This window comes from Phyllobates terribilis, unplaced genomic scaffold (assembly GCF_046119375.1).
Source record: "Phyllobates terribilis strain yellow unplaced genomic scaffold, ASM4611937v1 Scaffold_4__5_contigs__length_816908805, whole genome shotgun sequence".
Classification (NCBI taxonomy): Eukaryota; Metazoa; Chordata; class Amphibia; order Anura; family Dendrobatidae; genus Phyllobates; species Phyllobates terribilis.
Window position 1 is genome coordinate 281,411,521 of NW_027362764.1, and position 23,607 is coordinate 281,435,127.

Genomic DNA, 23,607 nt, shown 5'->3' on the forward strand with positions numbered 1-23,607 from the left:
AGGTTGGCTGGTACTTACCGACCTTGGACATATAGATACGTCATGGCGATTTTGCCTGCACAGAGGCTGTACACACTCAATCACCGCCGGGTGTCAGCTAATTCTGATCCCCTAAATGCTGCAATTTATATCGATCACAGCATTTAGCAGACATGCAGAGGAAGGGCGCCCCGTCTGCTCTCCAATCAGTGCCCCCGTAACATCACTGCAAGGAGCCGATCGTTGCTATGGTAACCCAATGTCATCATGAGGAAATCCGGGTCACTTCAACGTACTGGGCACTACAACGGCAGTTTGCAATTTTCACTCAGCAACATCCACTGCTGCTTGTTTCTGGAAAGCACCAATGGAGTCAAAATCGTCACTACATCTGTAGATAAATTCCCAAAGTGGTATAATTTCCAAAATGGGGTCACTTGAGGAGGGATTCTTCTCTTCTAGCACTTAGGGGCTCTGTATATGGAGTCTGCATACGATTCTGGGAAAATTTGAGCTCCATGAGGCAAAAAGCTCTCCATTACTCCCGAGTCTCGCCTTATGGCTAAACAGTACTGTACAGCCACATATGGGGTTTTTCTACGTTGAGCAGAAATTTTAGGACACATTTTGGTGTCATTTTTACCCATTTCCCAGTGTGAAAATGTAACATCTGGGGCTAAAGCGAAATTTTGGTGGTAAAAATGTAATTATTTTTTTCTATACTCCTTAATGGTATAAAATTCTGTGACACACCTGTGGTGTTAATTTGATCACTACACCCCTAGATGAATTCATTGACAGATGTAGTTTGTAAAATGGGGTCTCTTATTAATGTTTCTGCTATTCTGGCACCCCAGGGGCTCTGCCAATGTGACATGGCACCTTTAAACCAGTCCAGCAAAATCTGAACTTCAATGGGGCGTTTCTTCCCTTCTGAGCTTTGCACTGTGCCTCAAACGTAGCTTTCCCACATACATGGGGTATCGGTATACTCAGGTGAACTTGCACAACACCAGTTTACGAGTGTGAAAATTAAAAACATTGGGGCTAAAATAACATTTTTGTGGGAAAAATGTGATTTTTTTTATTTTCACGGCTCTATGTTATAAACCTTTGTGAAGCAACTGGGAGTTGAAGGTGCTCACCACACATCTATATAAGTTCCATGAGGGGGTCTAGTTTCCAAAATGGGGTCACCTGTTTTCCATTGTTTAGGCACATGAGGGGCTCTCCAAACACGACATGGTGTCTGCTAATTATGCCAGCAAATTTTACATTCACAAAGTTAAATGGCCCTCCTTCCCTTCCGAGCACTGCCTTGCACCCAAATAGTAGTTTTCCCCCCACATATGGAGTATCAGCATGCTCAGGTGAAATTGCACAACAAATTTAGGGGTCCACTTTTTCCTGTTACCCTTAGGGTTAGAACCCATTGGGGTCAGGCTTGAGTGACTTGAATTTGATGAATGAATGAGTGATTAATTTGATGCGAGCCATCACTATGTATGCAATGGTGGTGTGAGATCAGTGCCTCAAAGTCATTTAACCCCTTTAAAACACCAGTTACTTACTCAAATCTGTGAAAAGTGGCTATTTGCCCGCTTTGATGCCTGTTCTGATGCCCAGAACCCATTTGGGCCAGCCTACAGTGACCTGAATTTGATGCGGGACATCAATATCTGTGTATTGGTGGTGTGAGATCAGTGGCCCAAAGTCATTTAACCCCTGAAAAACACCAGTTACTTATTCAAATCTGTGAAAAGTGGCTATTTGCCCAATTTGATGTCCATTCTGATGCGAAAAAAAACATTTGGGCCAGGCTGGAGTGACCTGAATTTTATGTGGGCCATCACTATGTATGTAATGGTGGTGTGAGATCAGTGGTCCAAAGTCATTTAACTTCCGAAAAACACCAGTTACTTATTCAAATCTGTGAAAAGTGGCTATTTGCCCAATTTGATGTCCATTCTGATGCGAAAAAAAACATTTGGGCCAGGCTGGAGTGACCTGAATTTTATGTGGGCCATCACTATGTATGTAATGGTGGTGTGAGATCAGTGGTCCAAAGTCATTTAACTTCTGAAAAACACCAGTTACTTATTCAAATCTGTGAAAAGTGGCTATTTGCCCGCTTTGATGCCTGTTCTGATGCCCAGAACCCATTTGGGCCAAGCTGCAGTGACCTGAATTTGATGCGAGCCATCACTATGTATGTAATGGTGGTGTGAGATCAGTAGCCCAAAGTCATTTAACCCCTGAAAACACAAGTTGCTTATTCAAATCTGTGACCGTGGCTATATGCCCACTTTGATACCCGTTCTGATGTTCAGAACTTATTTAGGCCAGGCTGAAGTGACCTGAATTTGATGCGAGCCATCACTGTCTGTGTATTGGTGGTGTGAGATCAATGTCCCAACCTCATTTAACCCCTGAAAAACACCAGTTACTTATTCAAATCTGTGAAAAGTGGCTATTTGCTCGCTTTGATGCCCGTTCTGATGCCCAGAACCCATTTGGGCCAGACTGGAGTGACATGAATTTGATGCAGGCCATCACTATATATGAAATTCTGGAGTGAGATCAGTGGCCCAAAGTCATTTAACCCCTGAAAAACACGAGTTACTTATTCAAGTCTGTGAAAAGTGACTATTTGCTTGCTTTAATGCCCATTCTAATGCCTAAAACCTATTTGGGCCAGGCTGGAGTGATCTGAATTTTATGCGGGCCATCACTATGTATAAAATGGTGGTTTGAGATCAGTGGCCCAAAATCATTTAACCCCTGAAAAACACCAGTTACTTATTCAAATCTGTGAAAAATGGATATTTGCCCGCTTTGATGCCCATTCTGATGCCCAGAACTCATTTGGGCCAGGCTGTCGTGACCTGAATTTTATGCGGGCAATCACTATATATGAAATTCTGGTGTGAGATCAGTGGCCTAAAATCATTTAACCCCTGAAAAAATCCAGTTACTTATTCAAGTCTGTGAAAATGTACGCTTTGATACCCGTTCTGATGCCTAAAACCCATTTGGGCCAGGCTGGAGTGACCTGAATTTAATGCGGGGCTTCACTATGTATACAATTCTGGTGTGAGATCAGTGGCCCAATGTTATTTAACCCCTGAAAGACACCAGTTACTTATTCAAATCTGTGAAAAGTGGCTATTTCCCTGCTTTGATGCCCGTTCTGATGCCCAGAACCCATTTGGGCCTGGCTGGAGTGACATGAATTTGATGCGGGCCATCACTGTCTGTGTATTGGTGGTGTGAAATCAATGTCCCAACTTCATTTAACCCCTGAAAAACACCAGTTACTTATTCAAATCTGTGAAAAGTGGCTATTTGCCCGCTTTGATGCCCGTTTTGATGCCCAGTACCCATTTGGGCCAGGCTGGAGTGACCTGAATTTGATTCGGGCCAACACTATGTATATAATGGTGGTGTGAGATCAGTGGCCAAACGTAAATAAACCCCTTAAAAACACCAGTTACTTATTCAAATCTGTGAAAAGTGGCTATTTGCCCACCTTGATGCCTGTTCTGATACTCAGAACTTACAGTGGGTACGAAAAGTATTCAGACCCCTTTAAATTTTTCATTCTTTGTTTCATTGCAGCCATTTAGTAAATTCTAAAAAGTTAATTTTTTTCTCATTAATGTACACTCTGCACCCCATCTTGACTGAAAAAAACAGAAATGTAGACATTTTTGCAAATTTATTAAAAAAGAAGAAGTATTCAGACCCTTTGCTCAGTATTGAGTAGAAGCACCCTTTTGAACTAGTACAGCCATGAGTCTTCTTGGGAATGATGCAACAAGTTTTTCACACCTGGATTTGGGGATCCTCTGACATTCTTCCTTGCAGATCCTCTCCAGTTCCGTCAGGTTGGATGGTGAACGTTGGTGGACAGCCATTTTCAGGTCTCTCCATAGATGCTCAATTGGGTTTAGGTCAGGGCTCTGGCTGGGCCAGTCAAGAATGGTCACAGAGTTGTTCTGAAGCCACTCCTTTGTTATTTTAGTTGTGTGCTTAGGGTCATTGTCTTGTTGGAAGGTGAACCTTCAGCCAAGTCTGAGGTCCAGAGCGCTCTGTAAGAGGTTTTCATCCAGGATATCTCTGTACTTGGCCGCATTCATGTTTCCTTCAATTGCAACCAGTCGTCCTGTCCCTGCAGCTGAATAACACCCCCATAGCATGATTCTGCCACCACCATGTTTCACTGTTGGGATTGCATGGGCAGGTGATGAGCAGTGCATGGTTTTCTCCACACATACCGGTTAGAATTATCACCAAAAAGTTCTATCTTCGTCTCATCAGACCAGAGAATCTAATTTCTCATAGTCTGGAAATCCTTCATGTGTTTTGGAGCAAACTCTATGCAGGCTTTCATATTTCTTGCACTGAGGAGAGGCTTCCGTCGGGCCACGCTGCCATAAAGGCCTGACTGGTAGAGGGCTGCAGTAATAGTTGACAGTGATCTTGGGGTTCTTCTTTACCTCTCTCACCAAGGCTCTTCTCCCACGATTGCTCAGTTTGGCTGGATGGTCAGCTCTAGGAAGACTTCTGGTGGTCCCAAACTTCTTCCATTTAAGGATTATGGAGGCCACTGTGCTCTTAGGAACCTTGAGTAATGCAGAAATTCTTTTGTAACCTTGACCAGATCTGTGCCTTGCCACAATTCTGTCTCTGTGCTCCTTGGGCAGTTCCTTTGAGCTCATGATTCTCATTTGGTCTGACATGAACTGTGAGCTGTGAGGTCTTATATAGACAGTTGTGTGCCTTTCCAAATCAAGTCCTATCAGCTTAATTAAACACAGCTGGACTCCAATGAAGGCGTAGAACCATCTCACAGGATCACAAGGAAATGGACAGCATGTAACTTAAATATTAGTGTCTGAGCAAAGGGTCTGAATGCTTATGACCATGTGATATTTCAGTTTTTCTTTTTTAATAAATTTGCAAAAATTTCTACATTTCTGTTTTTTTTCAGACAAGATGGGGTGCAGAGGGTACATTAATGAGAAAAAAAAAACTTTTTAGAATTTGCCAAATGTCTGCAATGAAACAAAGAGTGAAAAATTTAGAGGGGTCTGAATACTTTCCGTACCCACTGTATTTGGGCCAGGCTGGAGTGAGCTGAATTTAAAGTGAGCCATCACTGTCTGTGTATTGGTGGTGTGAGATCAATGGCCCAACCTTATTTAACCCCTGAAAAACACCAGTTACTTATTCAAATCTGTGAACAGTGGCTATTTGCCCGCTTTGATGCCCGTTCTGATGCCCAGAATCCATTTGGGTGAGGCTGGAGTGACCTTAATTTGATGCGAGCCATCACTATATATGAAATTCTGGTGTGAGATCAGTGGCCCAAAGTCATTTAACCCCTTGTAAGGTGGCTAATGGCCACATAGTCGATGGGAGGTATGTATCACATAGATGGCTGTCCTCTGTGATGTAGCCCGGAGTGTTGCTCTAGTGCACATAAGCACTAAGAGGACTAATTGGTGCACCTGGGACCGGGTTACGGGTAGTTTGCAAAGTTGGGCGGGTCCAGCTACCCACATACCTCACCTCTGGGTGTGCTTAACAACCAATAAAATAGAGGCCGTTTGTTTGGCACATTGGTCAGTGTCTAGAAAAAGCTGCTCCAGAGAGGAGCTCGCGTGTGCTGTGCTAAACCGTGAGTGGCTAAACCTGAGTGGTCGGGCCCCGGCCGACATACTGTGCTGCAACTTTGTATTTTGTTTTGCCTTTATGCCGAATGGGCTGTGTTTTCTTTATGGACTCCAGGTTAGTTTACGACACTTAATAAACTAACCCGAACTTTAAAGAGGCAGTGTTACTTGTCTACCTCCGCATACAGCCGAGCAAGTCGTTTTACCACACCCTGAAAAACACCAGTTACTTATTCAAATCTGTGAAAAGTAGCTATTTGCCCACTTTCATGCCTGTTCTGATTCTCAGAACTTATTTGGGCCTGGTTGGAGTGACCTGAATTTGATGCGAGCCATCACTATGTAATGGTGGTGTGAGATCAGTGGCCCAACGTCCTTTAAAGAAATTGGCCACTACTCTTTATGATTGCCCCAATCGATGGACCCTATGCCCCTAAGTGTTTTTCTAATTACGCCCTGCTGTCCTTTTTGCCTGTGAGCGGCGCTAGATTACTTATTGAAATCGGTGAAAAGTGGCTATTTGCCCATTTTGGCCCGTTCTGATGCCCAGAACCTATTTAGGGCAGGCTGGAGTGACCTGAATTTGATGTGGGCCATCACTCTCTGTGTATTGATGGTGTGAGATCAGTGGCCCAAAGTAATTTAACCTCTGAAAAACACCAGTTACGTATTCAAATCTGTGAAAAGTAGCTATTTGCCCACTTTGATGCCCGTTCTGATGCCCAGAACCCATTTGGGCCAGGCTGGAATCACCTGAATTTGATGCAGACCAGCAATATGTGGTGGAGTACGATTAGTGGCCCAAAGTCAATTAACCCCTGAAAAACACCAGTTACTTATTCAAATCTGTGGAAAGTGGCTATTTCACTGCTTTGATGCATGTTCTGATGCCCAGAACCCATTTGGCCAGGCTGCAGTGATCTGAGCTTGATGCGGGCCATCACTATGTATGTAATGACGGCGTAAGATTAGTGGACCAAAGTCATTTAACCCCTGAAAAACACCAGTTACTTATTCAACTTATCAAAATCGACTGCCCACTTTGAAGCCTGTGGTGATGCCCATAACCCATTTGGGCCAGGCTGAAGTGACTTGAGTTAGATGTGGGGCACCCTGATTTATGTGTGTGTAGTGTGAGATCACTGTCCCAAAGTCATTTAACCCTTGGCATTCAAGAGAATGCCAAGAGTGTGCAAAGCAGTCATCAAAGCAAAAGGTGGCTACTTTGAAGAACCTAGAATATAAGACATATTTTCAGTTGTTTCACACTTTTTTGTTAACTATATAATTCCACATGTGTTAATTCATAGTTTTGAGGCCTTCAGTGTGAATGTACAATTTTCATAGTCATTAAAATACAGAAAAATCTTTAAATGAGAAGGTGTGTCCAAATTTTTGGTCTGTACTGTACATTGAAATCCCTGGTGTATGCATGAGTCCAGTGGGCGGGCCTATTCAGTGATTGACAGTCTGCCCTCTGATTGCATGCAGATAGCTGTCAATCACTAGTAGGACCGCCCACTGGACTCATCTGTATACAGCCACCAGGGATGCGAATAAGATGCAAGTTTATTGTAATTGTTCCCACAAAAATGTCTATCACCCTCAGCCTGTTCTATACCATGTTATCCACAGATTGTTCTGCACATACAATGTTACGGCTCCTTTAATACTGGCTATTATAGGTGTCACAAAGTGCTTTGCTGCCTGCTATGTTGGTGCAGACTGTTCAGAGTACCTAGGCTGATCCTTGTTCACCACGGAGAGTACCTCTAATGGGCACATGGATGTCAGAACTGGACCATGGTACTATGGATGAAGGTTTCCTGGTCTTATAAATCTTATTCTGTGAATCCAAGGCAGTGTGATTCTCCGGGCCATATTCTGTGGTAAAACCTTGGATTTTGGCATTCATGTGGATGTTACTTTTACACATACCACCTACCTAAACATTGTGTATGCCTTCATGGCAATGATATTCCCAAATGCCGGTTGCCACTTTCAGCAGTATAATACATCCTGACACTCTGCGCAAAAAGTTCAGGAAATGTTTAAAGGGAACCTGCCAGAAACTCTTATTGACCCCCACCACCTCAAAATCATTAATATCATTATGCAGCACTTTAAAAGATAAGCCAGTCAATCTCCTTACACCAAAGTACTGCTTCTGCAGCGAGAAATTGTGTTTTACAGTTCAGTCTTGAAGTGCACTGGGTGTAACAATGCACTTACAGCTCCTCAGCCTCCACTGTATGGCTGAACTAGCAGCACCATCCCCCGGCTGACTGGCTGGTCGATTGTTCTGAAACACAGCCACTTACCTATCAATAAGCCTGGGGAGGGCGCTAATAGTTAATAGCTAATGCATATCCAGACTGAACTTCAAAATGCAATTTCTCACTGCTTAAGCAGCACTTTCGTGGCAAAAAGGGATTGACTGGCTTATCTTTTAAAGAGTCGCACAATCATTATAATGGTTTTGGGGGAAGGAGTGTTTACATTTCTGACTGGCTCCCTTTAAAGAAATTGTCAAGGACTACAATAGTGATTAGCTATCGTAGGACAGGTCACTAATATCGGATCGGTGGGGGTCCGAAGTCAGTGAAACCAGAGCTGCAGAACCTGAGAACAGCATTCACGCAATGTATGTAGCTGTGGTGTGCCAGCTCTGTACACCGCGTACATCATGCAGCTGCAGGACCTGCTAACAACTGATGGGTGGGGCAACAGATGTAAGCCCCCCAATTACAGGGCTGAAAAGAAATGGTGCCAGCTGCCACAGAACACCTTCAAGGTCACGTGAAGTCTGTGCCTCAATGTGTCAGAGTTGTTTTGGCAGTGTAAGGAGGGGCTTAAACAATGTCATGCAGGTGATTTTAATGTTTTCGGTTCTCCAAACGCCTCATGGCGCCTGCTCTCATTTCCAGCCAATTTTGCGTTCAAAAAGTAAAATGGCACTCCTTCCCTTCCAAGCCCTGCGAGTAGTTTTCCCCCACATATGGGGTATCTGCATACTCAGGAGAAATTGAACAACACATTTTGAGGTCCATTCTCTCCTGTTGCCCTTGTGAACATAAAAAAAAATTGGGCCTAAAGTTAAATTTTTGTGAAAAAAAAGTAAAATATTAATTTTTCCTTCCACATTGCTTTAATTCCTGTGAAGCGCCTGCAGGGTTAATAAACTTCTTGAATTTGGGTTGAGCATTTTAAGGGGTGAAGTTTTTAAAATAGTGTCACTTTTGGGTATTTTCTGCCATTAAGGTCCCCCAAAGTCACCTCAAATGTGATGTGGTCCCTAAAAAATGGTTTTGTAAATTTTGTAGGAAAAATTAGAAATCGCTGGTCAAGTTTTAACCCTTCTAACTTCCTAACAAAAAAATTATGTTTCAAAAATGATTCAGATGTAAAGTAGACATGTGGGAAATGTTATTTATTAACTATTTTGTGTGACATATCTCTCTGATTTAAGGGCAGAAAATTAAGCTTTTGAAAATTGTGAAATTTTCAACATTTTTGCCAAATTTCCAATATTTTCACAAATAAACACAAGTCATATCGAACAAAATTTACCACTATCATGAAGTACAATATGTCATTAAAAACAATCTCAGAATCAGTGGGATCGGTTGAAGCGTTTCAGAGTAATTACCTCTTAGACCACGGCCCCACTATCAGTATTCGGTCAGTATTTTTTCTCAGGAGTGGGAGCCAAAACCAGGTGAGGAACAACCAGCGAAAAGATATAATAGAAACAAGTCACCAATTCTGCATTTATCACCCACTCCTGGTTTTATCTCCCACTCCTGAGAAACAATACTGACCAAATACTGACCAAATACTGATAGTGGGGTCGTGGCCATAAAGTGACATTGGTCGGAATTAAAATGATTGGCCTGGTCAGGAAGGTGAAAACAGACTGGGGGCGAAGGGGTTAAGCTATTCCACAGCAGGTGAATAGGAGACAACTTTCAATCATCAGAAGACTCTTTTAATTCATTAACCCCTTACTGGCCCAAGGCATATTAGTACGCCCCAGGCCATCACCCCCGGTTCAGTGAGGGCTCCGGCGCTGAGCCCGCACTGAACTGGGCACATGTCAGCTGATTATTACAGCTGACATGTGCCCGCAACAGCCGCCGGTGGAATCGCGATCCACCCACGGCTGTTAACATGTTAAATGCCGCTGTCAATCTCTGACAGCGGCATTTAACATCGCTGCGCCGGAAGCGCGGCATTAGCCCCGCCCATCGGTGACACCGTCACGTGATCGCGGGTCACCGATGGGTGGTCATGACAACCCTGGGCCTGCAGCAGACTCCAGTGGTTGTCATGTAAAGATTACTATGAGTGCCACCTAGTGGTCGGCGCTCATAGTACAGGAGCATTTTTGCTACATACTGTAGAGGTGATCTGCTGCAAAAAGTTTAAAAAAAATGTTTTTAAAAATATAAAAAAAATTAAAAAAATATAAAAGTTTAAATCACGCCCCTTTTGCCCCAGTCAAAATAAAATAATAAAAAATAAACCCCACATACACAAATTTGGTATCGCCACGTTCAGAATCGCCCGATCTATCAATATAAAAAAATAATTAATCCGATAGATAAACGGCGTAGCGAGAAAAAAATTCCAAAGCCCAGAATTACGTTTTTTTGGTCGCCGAAACATTGCAATAAAATGCAATAACGGGCGATCAAAACATCGGATCTACCCCAAAATGGTATCAATAAAACTTCAGCCTGGTGCGCAAAAAATAAGCCCTCAGCCGGCCCCAGATCCCGAATAATGGAGACGCTACAGGTCTCGGAAAATGGCACCATTTTTTTTATTTTGTTTTTAGCAAACTTTGGATTTTTTTTTCACCACTTAAATAAAAAAGAACATATACATGTTTGGTATCTGTGAACTTGTAATGACCTGGAGAATAATGATGGCAGGTCAGTTTTAGCATCCAGTGAACGTAGAATGAAAAAAAATACAACTGTGGAATTGCATTTGCAATTTCACCGCACTTGGAATTTTTTTCCCATTTTCCAGTACATGATATGGTAAAACTAGTAATGGCGTTTAGAAGTACAACTCGTCCTGCAAAAAATAAGCCCTCACACGGCCATATTGCCCAAAAAATAAAACTGCTATGGCTCTGGGAACAAGGGGAGCAAAAAACGAAAATGCAAAAACAGAAAATCCCAAGGTCGCGAAGGGGTTAAAACAGAGGTTGCCACATAAAAACGAGAATGCGTTCATGAACTATATGTATCACCAACGAATCACATGAGGATGAGGTTATATACGTGCAATATAACATTCGGAGTACCAAATTATTACACCATAAAAAAAGGAAGCATAACTTTAATTTAACAACTTCCCCCTGCCTTTTGGTCTGCAGCGTCATCTTTTGACTTTGCTGCTTTACAAGGAAATGGTCACCTACAAAAACGCTATTTACCTGCAGATAAATTAGCATTAATTTTCAGGTAAATAGCATTTAAATCATGTTACTGGAAACGCAGATGCAGGTAGAAAATTAAGTGATATGCTCCCTGCAGCCGCTCGCTCCCAGGCATTGAGGCACACACTCTGCAGAGCAGGATGTCAGCTGATGTTCAGGGGAAGTGATATCTGCGTGCACACTATGCAGAGCGCAGTGACTGTCACAGCCGCCTGCACCTCCCGATAACTCAGAGGAAGGGGCTGCAGGGAGAATATAAGTTCATTTTCTACCTGTATCTACATTATTGAAAAGCAATTTACCTGCAGATTACAACTATATCTGAAGGTACAAATAAGCAAAAGTGAAGGAACAGAGATAATACTAACTACAGGTCCCAGTGAACTCCTGGTTTACACACCAAAATATCAATGTATCAGCAATTATGAGCATTTGAAATATAACTTTTAATGACTAGTCAATAAAATATTAGCAGCCGCAAACTATCCCACATAATAAAATCACCTGTCCATTACCGGCAAACACTCAAAATAATGCAATATCCACAGTGATGGATGTAAGCATGACAGTTAAAGGGGTATTCCAATCTCCAAGATCCCAATATGTAGTAGGTGTAATAATAATCATATCAGCAAATACCTCTAATTAGAAATGTAGTATATTTTTTCTGATTTGCTATGTCTCTTTCCTTATGTGCAGACATTGCAGGACCTTAGGTATTCATGGTTACAACCACTAGCAACTAGCTAGCTGTCACTATATCAGTGGTCATAACCATGGATACTTAAGGTCCTGCAATGCCCTGCACATGAGGAAAGAGACATAGAAAATTAGAAAAACTATGCTACATTGCTAATTGGAGGTATTTGCTAATATTATTATTATTGCACCTACTACATATTGGGATATGGGATAGCATCTTGGAGATGCGAATACTCCTTTAAAGTCACTAACAACAATGGTGTACATATATAGCAGATTTTTACTGACAGTGGTCAGTTATCCAGAGATGGTTGGCAAGTACAAAGGACATACCTGTTAGAAATAATTATTCATAAAATCATTGGCAGCTAGAGGGGGATATGTATAAAGAATAAAGAAAAATCTCACCCATCTGTCACTCTAGAGGAGACCTCACATATCACTCCATGTCACATTGACCCATTTCTCCAGCAGAGCAGTAGCTTGGAACATGACCCTATTAAGCCCATGAGATACAGTATATTAAGGCCCTGGTTACCACAAGACTCCAAGACTGGGGTATAGGAATGCACGTGTATATCCGGTAAAAAGGCTATGGTACCGACATCACAGTTGTGGAATATGCATTTGTCAAAGTTGTCCCCTGATGATGTCCTGTTTGAGCATCCCAGCATGCACTGGAATTCTCAAACGAAAGGTCATCAGAACGGAAGGAAATATATTTTCCTCTCTAACTATAATTACGATTAGTAAACTTAATCTTAAGATGGTTTAACAACTATATGTACGAAAACATTACTATTAGGCTGTGTGCCCACGATGCGTTTTTAATGCATTTCCGCAGCATTGTTTCCCCCGAGCTCTCTACTTTCCTCCCACACTCCAAAGACATACAGGTAGGGAATCTAGATTGTGAGCCCCAATGGGGACAGTGATGATAATATCTGTAAAGCGCTGTGGAATTAATGGAGCTATATAAGTAAGTAAAATAAATAAAATAAACTTATGGGTTTTTTTGCTGTCCTGGCACCTGAGGGGCTCTTTCAGTGGGTCATGGCACCCACAAACCATAACAGTATATTCTGCACTATAATATGGCGCTCCTTCCCTTCTGAGCTTTGCACTGTGCTTCAAAAGTAGTTTTCGACCACATAAGGGGTATCGGTGTAATCAGGAGAAATTGCACAACAAATTTTTCCATTTTCTCTTGCTATCCTTGTGAAAATGAAAAAAATTGGGGCTAAAACAACATTTTTGTGGGAAAATTTTTTTTTTTCATATTCACAGTTCAATGTTGTAAAATTCTGTGAAGCACCTGTAGTTTCAAGGTGCTCACCACATGTCTAGATAAATTCCTTGAGGGGTATAGTTTCCAAAATGGGGTCATTTCCACTGTTTAGGCACATTAGGGGCTCTCGAAATGTGAAATGACACTCACAAATCATTCCATCAAAGTCTGCATTCCAAAACGTCACTCCTTCCTTTCCGAGCCCTGCTGTGCGCCCAAACAGTCGTTTTCTCTCACATATGGGGTATTAGCGTACTCAAGAGAAATTGCACAACAAATTTTGAAGTCCATTTTCTCCTGTTACCTTCATGAAAATAAAAAAATTGAGACTAAAAGAACATTTTTTGTGGGAAAATGTGATTTTTTATTTCCATGACTCTACGTTATAAACTTGTGTGAAGCACCTATGGGATCAAGGTGCTCACAAGATATCTAGATAAATTCCTTGAGGGGTCTAGTTTCCAAAATCGTATCAGTTATGATGGTATAGGCACATCAGGGGCTCTCCAAACACAAAATGGCATCAGCTCTCGATTCCAGCCATTTTTTTACTTTCAAAAAGTGAAACGCGCTCCTTCCCTTCCGAGTCCTGCCATGCAACCAAAAAGTAGTTTTCCCCCACATATGGGGTATCAGCATACTCAGGAGACATGGCAAAAAAATTTTGGGGTCAAACAGTGGGAATCTCTGGAACCAGATCCCCAGCAATCTTACCTGTGATAGCTGACAAATGTTGTTTATGAGACAACCCCTTAAGACACTTTTTAGGCCTTTCATGAATGGAATAAAGGCGTAGTCTAGTACTTTGATATTGCTGGCCTTATCTGCAGTACCCAGCTGCAGCCACTAAATGACCTGATGTAAACATTACACCACCGGATGTGATAGCAGTTGATCAGTAGGGGTGACAGGTGTCGGACCTCCACCGATCTTACATTACAGGTCATCAATATTACAGTACTGGTCGATCAGTTTAAACATAATAGGCCTAATTTATCATTTGTAGGGTTTTTAAGTCACTTTTATTTTTATGTACTTTAATAGTTGTTGACTTTTTTCCGACAAATTCTTCAAACTGATGCACGTAGTTCACTAATTTTGCAAAAAATAAAAAATGCTGTTTTATTTACCTTTAACTTTCTTGCAACTTTTTAGTGCAAAATGCCAAATGTTCAGCTAAAATGTTGCAAACTTAGCTAAAAAACTTCAGGCATACATTAAACATGCTGGGGGAGTGGGGGCAGGATCGAGGACTGGAGCACATTTGCGCAAAAATTCAGCACGTTTTTAAAAAGTCACAATTGATAAATCAGCAGAAAATATCGGGAAAGCCCAAACTCCGTCTACAATGATGAACATAACCCCCCCCCCAAAAAAAAACAACAAAACAACAGGTGAACACACATTAAATAGCCAAGACAAAAAAAAGGCACAAATGGAATAATGAATCGGGCACTATATTTCCTTGCAAAGGTCAAACATTGCTTTCCTGAAGCCTTCATTGTACAACATGTTAAAACCTAAGACAGAAAGAAAATAAACATATATCCTGCCGTAAGTAAATAGGCAAAAGCAAAAGTGCATATAAATAATATAGGGTATTTAGTAAACACCGTATTTGATAAAAACATGTTGCAAGCAATAAGCACAAGGAAAGTGTCACGTCCTTAACTGCTGACTGTTATTTCAACATTGGATTTGTTACTAAACATCCTTTCATGGCTCAGTGCTCTACTCTATAAAACTATCGATCCTCACATTGTCTGGTACGTTCATATCTGGCGAGGACTCACACAACACCCAGGTACGTTTTATACCACTGCTGTCATTTAGAAGAACTGAAAAGCAGTAGTACAATATGGATCAGTGTTTTCTTTTTCCTTTTTTTTTACACTTCGGGGTCTGTCACCATACAATGCACAACTATACTTGTATAACGTTAAGAATATTTATACATTTTGCTTTACTCAGTTATTTTGTACAGATTCTTCTGAGATTAAGGATAGACGAAAACAATTTTTACATGTTTTGTAACCCTTAAAATGTATGTTTTTTATGGGATCTTCCATATCCTATACAAAAGACTATGGGAGGAATACTATATGCATTCTACATTTTGAAAAAAACAAAAGAGAAAATGCAAAAAAATGCCTCAAAAAAAAAAAAAATGCTTCGCACGTTGTGCAGCAAAAAAATGGTGCGAAAAATGTGGGAAAAAAAACAATGTCCCCCACATAGTGTCTTTTATTCACAATGTTTTTTGCATCCTATTATCAAAGACTTTATGACAGAAAAGTGGCATAAAGTGTTGCAATTTTTTGCATAAAATATAGTTGTGCAAAAAGTTTGCTAATTTTATTGGTATTACATGAGTTTTGCCATTTTCCAGAAATATTCCAGCCCATGACTGGAGTATATTTTATGTCTTTGGAACAACATCATGCACTTCTTTTATTGAAATTGACGCACCTTACACTGGTGGGAATTTTGCTTAAGACTGGCGTATACAAAGACAATCTTGATAGTTTCCCTTCTCCGTGTGAAGCCACTGTTACCACTCTGTGTATGACACTTAGGCTGCAGTCACAAGTTATAGGCTGGCACATGAAAACATTGTGATGAAGCTGAATAATGTTTATTTATATCATAGATAGGATGAAGGGTCGTTTATGGGATCGATAAAATTGGACATCACACCCATAGGTGGATTATAATGAGGGCAATCTGGGCTACCGCTGTTAACTTCCCTCTGTGCTGGCCCGGCCGCGTCACAGCTAGGAGTGTATGAGTGTGTCTGTGTGAGTGTATGTGTGTGTGTGCAGGCAGATATCATTGTGTGATGTCTGTTTATATCTATTTTTGTGTTTCAAATGTGTTTATGTGTGTATGTATATGTCTGTATATGTTTGTTTGTGTGCGTGACTGCATGCGCCTTCCCGCTGTCTCTGGGGGGGGTGCCGTGCGGCCTCCCGCTGTCTCTGGGGGGCGCCGTGCGGCCTCCCGCTGTCTCTGGGAGGCGCCGTGCGGCCTCTCGCTGTCTCTGGGGGGGCGACGTGTGGCCTCCCGCTGTGTATAGATGGTTACGTGCGGCTTCCGGCTGTCTCTGGGGGGTGCCGTGTGGCCTCCTGCCGTCTCTGGGGGGGCACCGTGCGGCCTCCCGCTGTCTCTGGGGGGCGTCGTGCGGCCTCCCACTGTGTATAGATGGTTACATGCGGCTTCCTGCTGTCTCTGGTGTGCGCCGTGCGGCCTCCCGCTGTCTCTGGGGGGGTGCCTTGTGGCCTCCCGCTGTTTCTGGGGGGCGCCGTATCTGGGGGGCGATGGTGTCGTGCGGCCTCCCTCTGTGTATAGATGGCGCCGTGCGGCATCCTGCTGTGTATAGATGGCTACGTGCGGCCTCCTGCTGTGTATAGATGGCTACGTGCGGCCTCCTGCTGTGTATAGATGGCTACGTGCGGCCTCCCGCTGTGTATAGATGGCTACGTGCGGCCTCCTGCTGTGTATAGATGGCACCGTGCGGCCTCCCGCTGTGTATAGATGGCACCGTGCGGCCTCCCGCTGTGTATAGATGGCTACATGCGGCCTCCCGCTGTGTATAGATGGCTACGTGCGGCCCGCTGCTGTGCATAGATGGCTGCGTCTGGCCTCCTGCTGTGTATAGGTGGCGCCGTGCGGCCTCCTGCTGTGTATAGATGGCTACGTGCGGCCTCCTGTTGTGTATAGATGGCTACATGCGGCCTCCTGCTGTGTATAGATTGCTACGTGCGGCCTCCTGCTGTGTATAGATGGCTACTTGTGGCCTCCTGCTGTGTATAGATGGCACAGTGCGGCCTCCTGCTGTGTATAGATGGCGCCGGGCGGCCTCCTGCTGCGTATAGATGGCGCCGTGCAGCCTCCTGCTGTGTATAGATGGCTCCGTGTGGCCTCCTGCTGTGTATAGATGCTATGTGCAGCCTCCTGCTGTGTATAGATTACGCAGTTCGGCCCCCTGCTGTGTATAGATGGCGCAGTGCAGCCCCCTGCTGTGTATAGATGGCACCGTGCGGCCTCCCGCTGTGTATAGATGCCTACGTGCGGCCTCCTGCTGTGTATAGGAGGATTGTGGCCCGCGGGGGGGGTGCCCGCGCCTTCTAATCTGCCCGGGGCCCTTGCTACTCTTAATCCACCCCTGCATGGCACTCCTCATCCCCAATCCTGGTATGCATGGCACCCCTCATCCCAATTCTAGCATGCATGGCGCCCCTCATCCTGGTATGCATGGCTCCCTCATACCCAATACTGGTATGCATGGTACCCCATCCCTCATCCCTATCCTGGTATGTATGGTACCCCTCATCCTGGTATGCATGGCACCCCTCATCCCAATCCTGGTATGGTGCATGGTGCCCCTCATCCTGGTATTCATGGCACCCAGGGGTGGATTAAGAGTAGCAAGGGCCCCGGGCAGTTTTGAAGGCGCGGGCCCCCCCCCACACACACACCTGATGTATCAAGTGACATGTCACATGATCCCCTGATCATGATCATGTGATGGTTCACGTGAAATTAATTTGACACAATATTAATATATTAATTATAATAATTGTTTTACATTAATTGTATGAATATTGAGCACAATTAAATATGCTGACATCCCCTATATACAGTATGAGACCCTACATACAATATGAGCTGCCACAATCCTCCTATACACAGCAGGAGGCCGCACTGCACCATCTATACACAGCAGGAGGCTGCACTGCGCCATCTATACACAGCAGGGGGCCGCACTGCGCCATCTATACACAGCGGGAGGCCGCACTGCACCATCTATACACAGCAGGGGGCCGCACTGCACCATCTATACACAGCGGGAGGCCGCACTGCGCCATCTCTGCACAGCAGGAGGACGCACGGTGCCATCTATACACAACAGGGGGCCACACTGCGCCATCTATACACAGCAGGGGGCCGCACTGCGCCATCTATACACAGCAGGTGGCCATACTGCGCCATCTATACACAGCAGGGGGCCGCACTGCACCATTTATACACAGCAGGGGGCCGCACTGTGCCATCTATATACAGCAGGGGGCCGCACGTAGCCACCTATACACAGCAGGCAGCTGCACGGCGCCATCTATACACAGCAGGAGGCCGCACGGCGCCATCTATACACAGCAGGAGGCCGCACGGCACCATCCATACACAGCAGGAGGCCGCACGTAGCCAGCTATATACAGCGGGAGGCCGCACGGTGCCATCTATACACAGCAGGAGGCCGCACGTAGCCATCTATACACAGCGGGAGGCCGCATGTAGCCATCTATACACAGCAGGAGGCCGCACATAGCCATCTATACACAGCAGGAGGCCGCACGTAGCCATCTATACACAGCGGGAGGCCACATGGTGCCAAGTATACACAGTGGGAAGCCGCATGGCGCCCCCCAGAGACAGCGGGAGGTCACACTGCGCCCCCCCAGAGACAGCAGGAGGCCGCATGGCGCCCCCCGCAGAGACAGCGGGAGGCCACACGGCGTCCCCCAGAGACAGCGGGAGGCCACATGGCGCCCCCCAGAGACAGTGGGAGGGCGCACGCAGTCACGCACACACACACACAAACATATACAGACATATACAGTACAGACCAAAAGTTTGGACACACCTCATTTAAAGATTTTTCTGTATTTTCATGACTATGAAAATTGTACATTCACACTGAAGGCATCATAACTATGAATTAACACATGTGGAATTATATACTTAACAAAAAAGTGTGAAACAACTGAAAATATGTCGTATATTCTAGGTTCTTCAAAGTAGCCACCTTTTGCTTTGATGACTGCTTTGCACACTCTTGGCATTCTCTTGATGAGCTTCAAAAGGTAGTCACCGGAAATGGTTTTCACTTCACAGGTGTGCCCTGTCAGGTTTAATAAGTGGGATGTCTTGCCTTATAAATGGGGTTGGGATCATCAGTTGTGTTGTGCAGAAGTCAGGTGGATACACAGCTGATAGTCCTACTGAATAGACTGTTAGAATTTGTATTATGGCAAGAAAAAAGCAGCTAAGTAAAGAAAAACGAGTGGCTATCATTACTTTAAGAAATGAAGGTCAGTCAGTCCGAAAAATTGGGCAAACTTTGAAAGTGTCCCCAAGTGCAGTTGCAAAAACCATCAAGCGCTACAAAGAAACTGGCTCACATGAGGACCGCCCCAGGAAAGGAAGACCAAGAGTCACCTCTGCTTCTGAGGATAAGTTTATCCGAGTCACCAGCCTCAGAAATCGCAGGTTAACAGCAGCTCAAATTAGAGACCAGGTCAATGCCACACAGAGTCCTAGCAGCAGACACATCTCTACAACAACTGTTAAGAGGAGAATTTGTGCAGCAGGCCTTCATGGTAAAATAGCTGCTAGGAAACCACTGCTAAGGACAGGCAACAAGCAGAAGAGACTTGTTTGGGCTAAAGAACACAAGGAATGGACATTAGACCAGTGGAAATCTGTGCTTTGGTCTGATGAGTCCAAATTTGAGATCTTTGGTTCCAACCACCATGTCTTTGTGCGACGCAGAAAAGGTGAACGGATGGACTCTACATGCCTGGTTCCCACCGTGAAGCATGGAGGAGGAGGTGTGATGGTGTGGGGGTGCTTTGCTGGTGACACTGTTGCGGATTTATTCAAAATTGAAGGCATACTGAACCAGCATGGCTACCACAGCATCTTGCAGCGGCATGCTATTCCATCCGGTTTGCATTTAGTTGGACCATCAATTATTTTTCAACAGGATAATGACCCCAAATACACCTCCTGGCTGTGTAAGGGCTATTTGACCAAGTAGGAGAGTGATGGGGTGCTGCGCCAGATGACTTGGCCTCCACAGTCACCAGACCTGAACCAAATCGAGATGGTTTGGGGTGAGCTGGACCGCAGAGTGAAGGCAAAAGGGCCAACAAGTGCTAAGCATCTCTGGGAACTCCTTCAAGATTGTTGGAAGACCATTTCTGGTGACTACCTCTTGAAGCTCATCAAGAGAATGCCAAGAGTGTGCAAAGCAGTCATCAAAGCAAAAGGTGGCTACTTTGAAGAACCTAGAATATAAGACATATTTTCAGTTGTTTCACACTTTTTTGTTAAGTATATAATTCCACATGTGTTAATTCATAGTTATGATGATGCCTTCAGTGTGAATGTACAATTTTCATAGTCATGAAAATACAGAAAAATCTTTAAATGAGAAGGTGTGTCCAAACTTTTGGTCTGTACTGTACATACACACAAAAATATATATAAACAGACATCACACAATGATACCTGCCTGCACACACACACACACTCACCATCCCCCGGCTCGGCTCCAGTCGTCCAGCTCCTCTCTGGTGAAGCAGTGCAGGGCGCACACTGCGTGACGTCCCACTAGCAGACACAGCCACGCACAGGGCCTTGTCTCCTTGCTGTGATGCGGCCGGGCCAGCACACAGGGAAGTAAACAGGTGCAGTGCTGGCCTGGCCAAAGAAGAAGCAGCGGCCCTGCGCAGCTGCTGGGGGAGCGGTCCGGGAGCCCCCCAGCCTCTGCCTGCCGGTATGTGCCGCATTGGCGCCGGCTCCACATATATTATTATGAGGGAAGTCCCGGGCCCCGGGCGGTAGCCCAGATTGCCCTCATCCCTTTCCTGGTATGCATGGTACCCCTCATTCCTATCCTGGAATGCATGGCATGCCTCATCCCTATCCTGGTATGCATGGCACCCCTCATCCCAATCCTGGCATGCATAGCGCCCCTCATCCTGGTATGCATGGCTCCCTCATACCCAATCCTGGTGTGCATGGTACCCCATCCCTCATCCCTAGGCTGGTATGTATGGTACCCCTCATCCTGGTATGCATGGTACCCCTCATCCCTATCCTGGTATGCATGGCACCCCATCCCTCATTCTGGTATGCATGTTACCCCTCATCCCTATCCTGGTATGGATGGCCCCTCATCCGAATCCTGGTATGCATGGCCTCCCCAGATCCCTATCCTGGTATGCATGCTACCCCTCATCCCCCAATCCTGGTATACATGGTACCCCTCATCCCCCAATCCTGGTATGCACGGCACCCCTCATGCCCAATCCTCGTATGCATGGCACCCCTCATCCCCAATTCTGGTATGCATGGCACCCCCCATTCCCAATCCTGGTATACATGGCACCCCTCATTTCAAATCTGGTATACATGGCACCCCTCATCCCAATCCTGGTATGCATGGCACCCCATCTCTCATCCTGGTATACATGGCACCCCTCATCCCAATCCTGGTATGCATGGCACCCCATCTCTCATCCTGGTATACATGGCACCCCTCATCCCAATCCTGGTATGTATGGCACCCCTCATCCCCCAATCCTGGTATGCATGGCACCCCCCATCCTCCAATCCTGGTATGTATGGTACCCAATCCCTCATCCTGGTATGCATGGCTTTCTCATCCCCAATCCTGTTATGTATGGCCCCCTCATCCCTATCCTGGTATGCATGGTACCCCTCATCCCCCAATATTTTTATGCGTGGCACCCCTCATCCCCCAATCCTGGTATGTATGGTACCCCTCATCCCTTTCACGCTGCACACATACAAAAAAAACAAACACTTATACTCACCTTTCTTCCCTGTGATCCAGCGCTGCTGTGTCCTGTTCTGCCGGAGGCCGGGGGAGGAGTGTGGTGCCGGAGTACGCGCGAGCCCATACCGCGCTGTCCGGCGCCATTTTGCTGAAGACACACTGCAAATGTGTCTTCAGTAAAATGATGCCGGACAGCTCTATGCGCATGCGACGATTCCGACGCCTTCACTCCGTCCCCAGTTGACGGCCAGAAGAGAGGCGCCACGGCAACGCTCCTCCCGATCTGGTAATTATGTAAATATGGCCCCGGAGATCGTGGTATGCGTTCAGAGTCTACGCATACAGTGATCTCTGGCACCATACACTCCTCTTACCTGTAACGGCTCCATGCGTTCTTTTGTCTGGAGCCAGACTGTGCAGGCGTGTCGCGCTTGCGCAGTCTATAGAGGCTTCAGACAGAGGGACGCTTGTAGTGTCATATTATAGATGACATCAAGCAGCCCACAAGAATGTATTCTAGAGGTCAGAGATTTTTTTTTCTTCCTATAAATTTACTATAAAATAATGAAAAATAATTACAATAATGACATTTTTATTGCACTTTTTTAAAAATAAACATCAGAAATTAGTGCACAGCAGATATATATATGTATCTGTAATCATAACAACCCGCACAACACAGTGAATGGATTATTTCCGGTGATTGGTAAATGGCATAAAAAACTGGTGGGATTGATTTTTTTTCTCTTTATGTAACCCACAAAAATGTAAGAAAAATGTAATGCTGAGGAGGTGTTCACATATCGCATAAATGCTGCATTAATTCTGCTGCTTTTTATCTGCATGTTTTCTGCAGGTGTCAGCACCAAATGACGCAATAACAATGTTCTCTGATTATTGCGTTTTTGCAGTTTTTTTTATGTGTTTTCTTTCTCATTTGATGCATTTTGGGGGCAGATTTTAAACAGAATTTATTAATGCTTTTTATAGTACGATATAGTTTTTATTCTGTAAAAGTTGGGAGAAGAGGCGTAGCTAGGGGTTCAGCTCAGGGGGGGCCAAACATCTGGCTGGGCCCTTAACCGGTAATCCTGATAACAACTATGGTGGAGCAGCCTAACCGTGGGTATAGGAGAACCTCAGCAGATAACAAAGTTGTTACTAGAAATAAATCTCTACAAAGAACAAGATCTACAGTGAAGGAAATAATTATTTGATCCCTTGCTGTTTTTGTAAGTTTGCCCACTGACAAAGACATGAACAGTCTATAATTTTAAGGGTAGGTTAATTTTAACATTGAGAGATAGAATATCCAAAAGAAAATCAAGAAAATCACATTGTATAAATTAGATATATTTATTTGCATTTTTGCAGTGAGAAGTTCGAGGGTCAGTCAATATGTAATGCCTCCTATTTTTTTCTCCTTAAATAAGGTAGTTATGTTAAATATTCGAATTTGGCACAATTCCTCAAACCTTCTTCTCCAATCCACAGCAATTGCAACTTCCTGCACCAACAGGTGGCAGGACTGTATCCGTTTGCAAAATGGCTGACATCGATGTTCGTATTAGACAATGTTCTGTGATTGAATTCTTGCATGCAGAAGGTGAAACGCCCATTCAAATTCATGAGAGACTGAAAAATGTGTACGGTGATGCAACAGTGGATGTCAGTACTGTTAGACGATGGGTTCGTCGCTGTAACACAGCTGAAGGGCCATCACCGTTGGCTGACAAAATGCGGAGTGGCAGGCCAGTAACCGCAGTGACTCCAAGCAACATTCAGCGAGTCGATGACATCATTCGTGGTGACCTTCCATCTGTTCGGGCCGCTAAAAGAAGCTCATCGTGGGATTCACTTTGAGGATGAGGAGGCCGTGAAAAAGTCTGTGCGTCAATGGCTTAGGAAGCAAGACCATGCT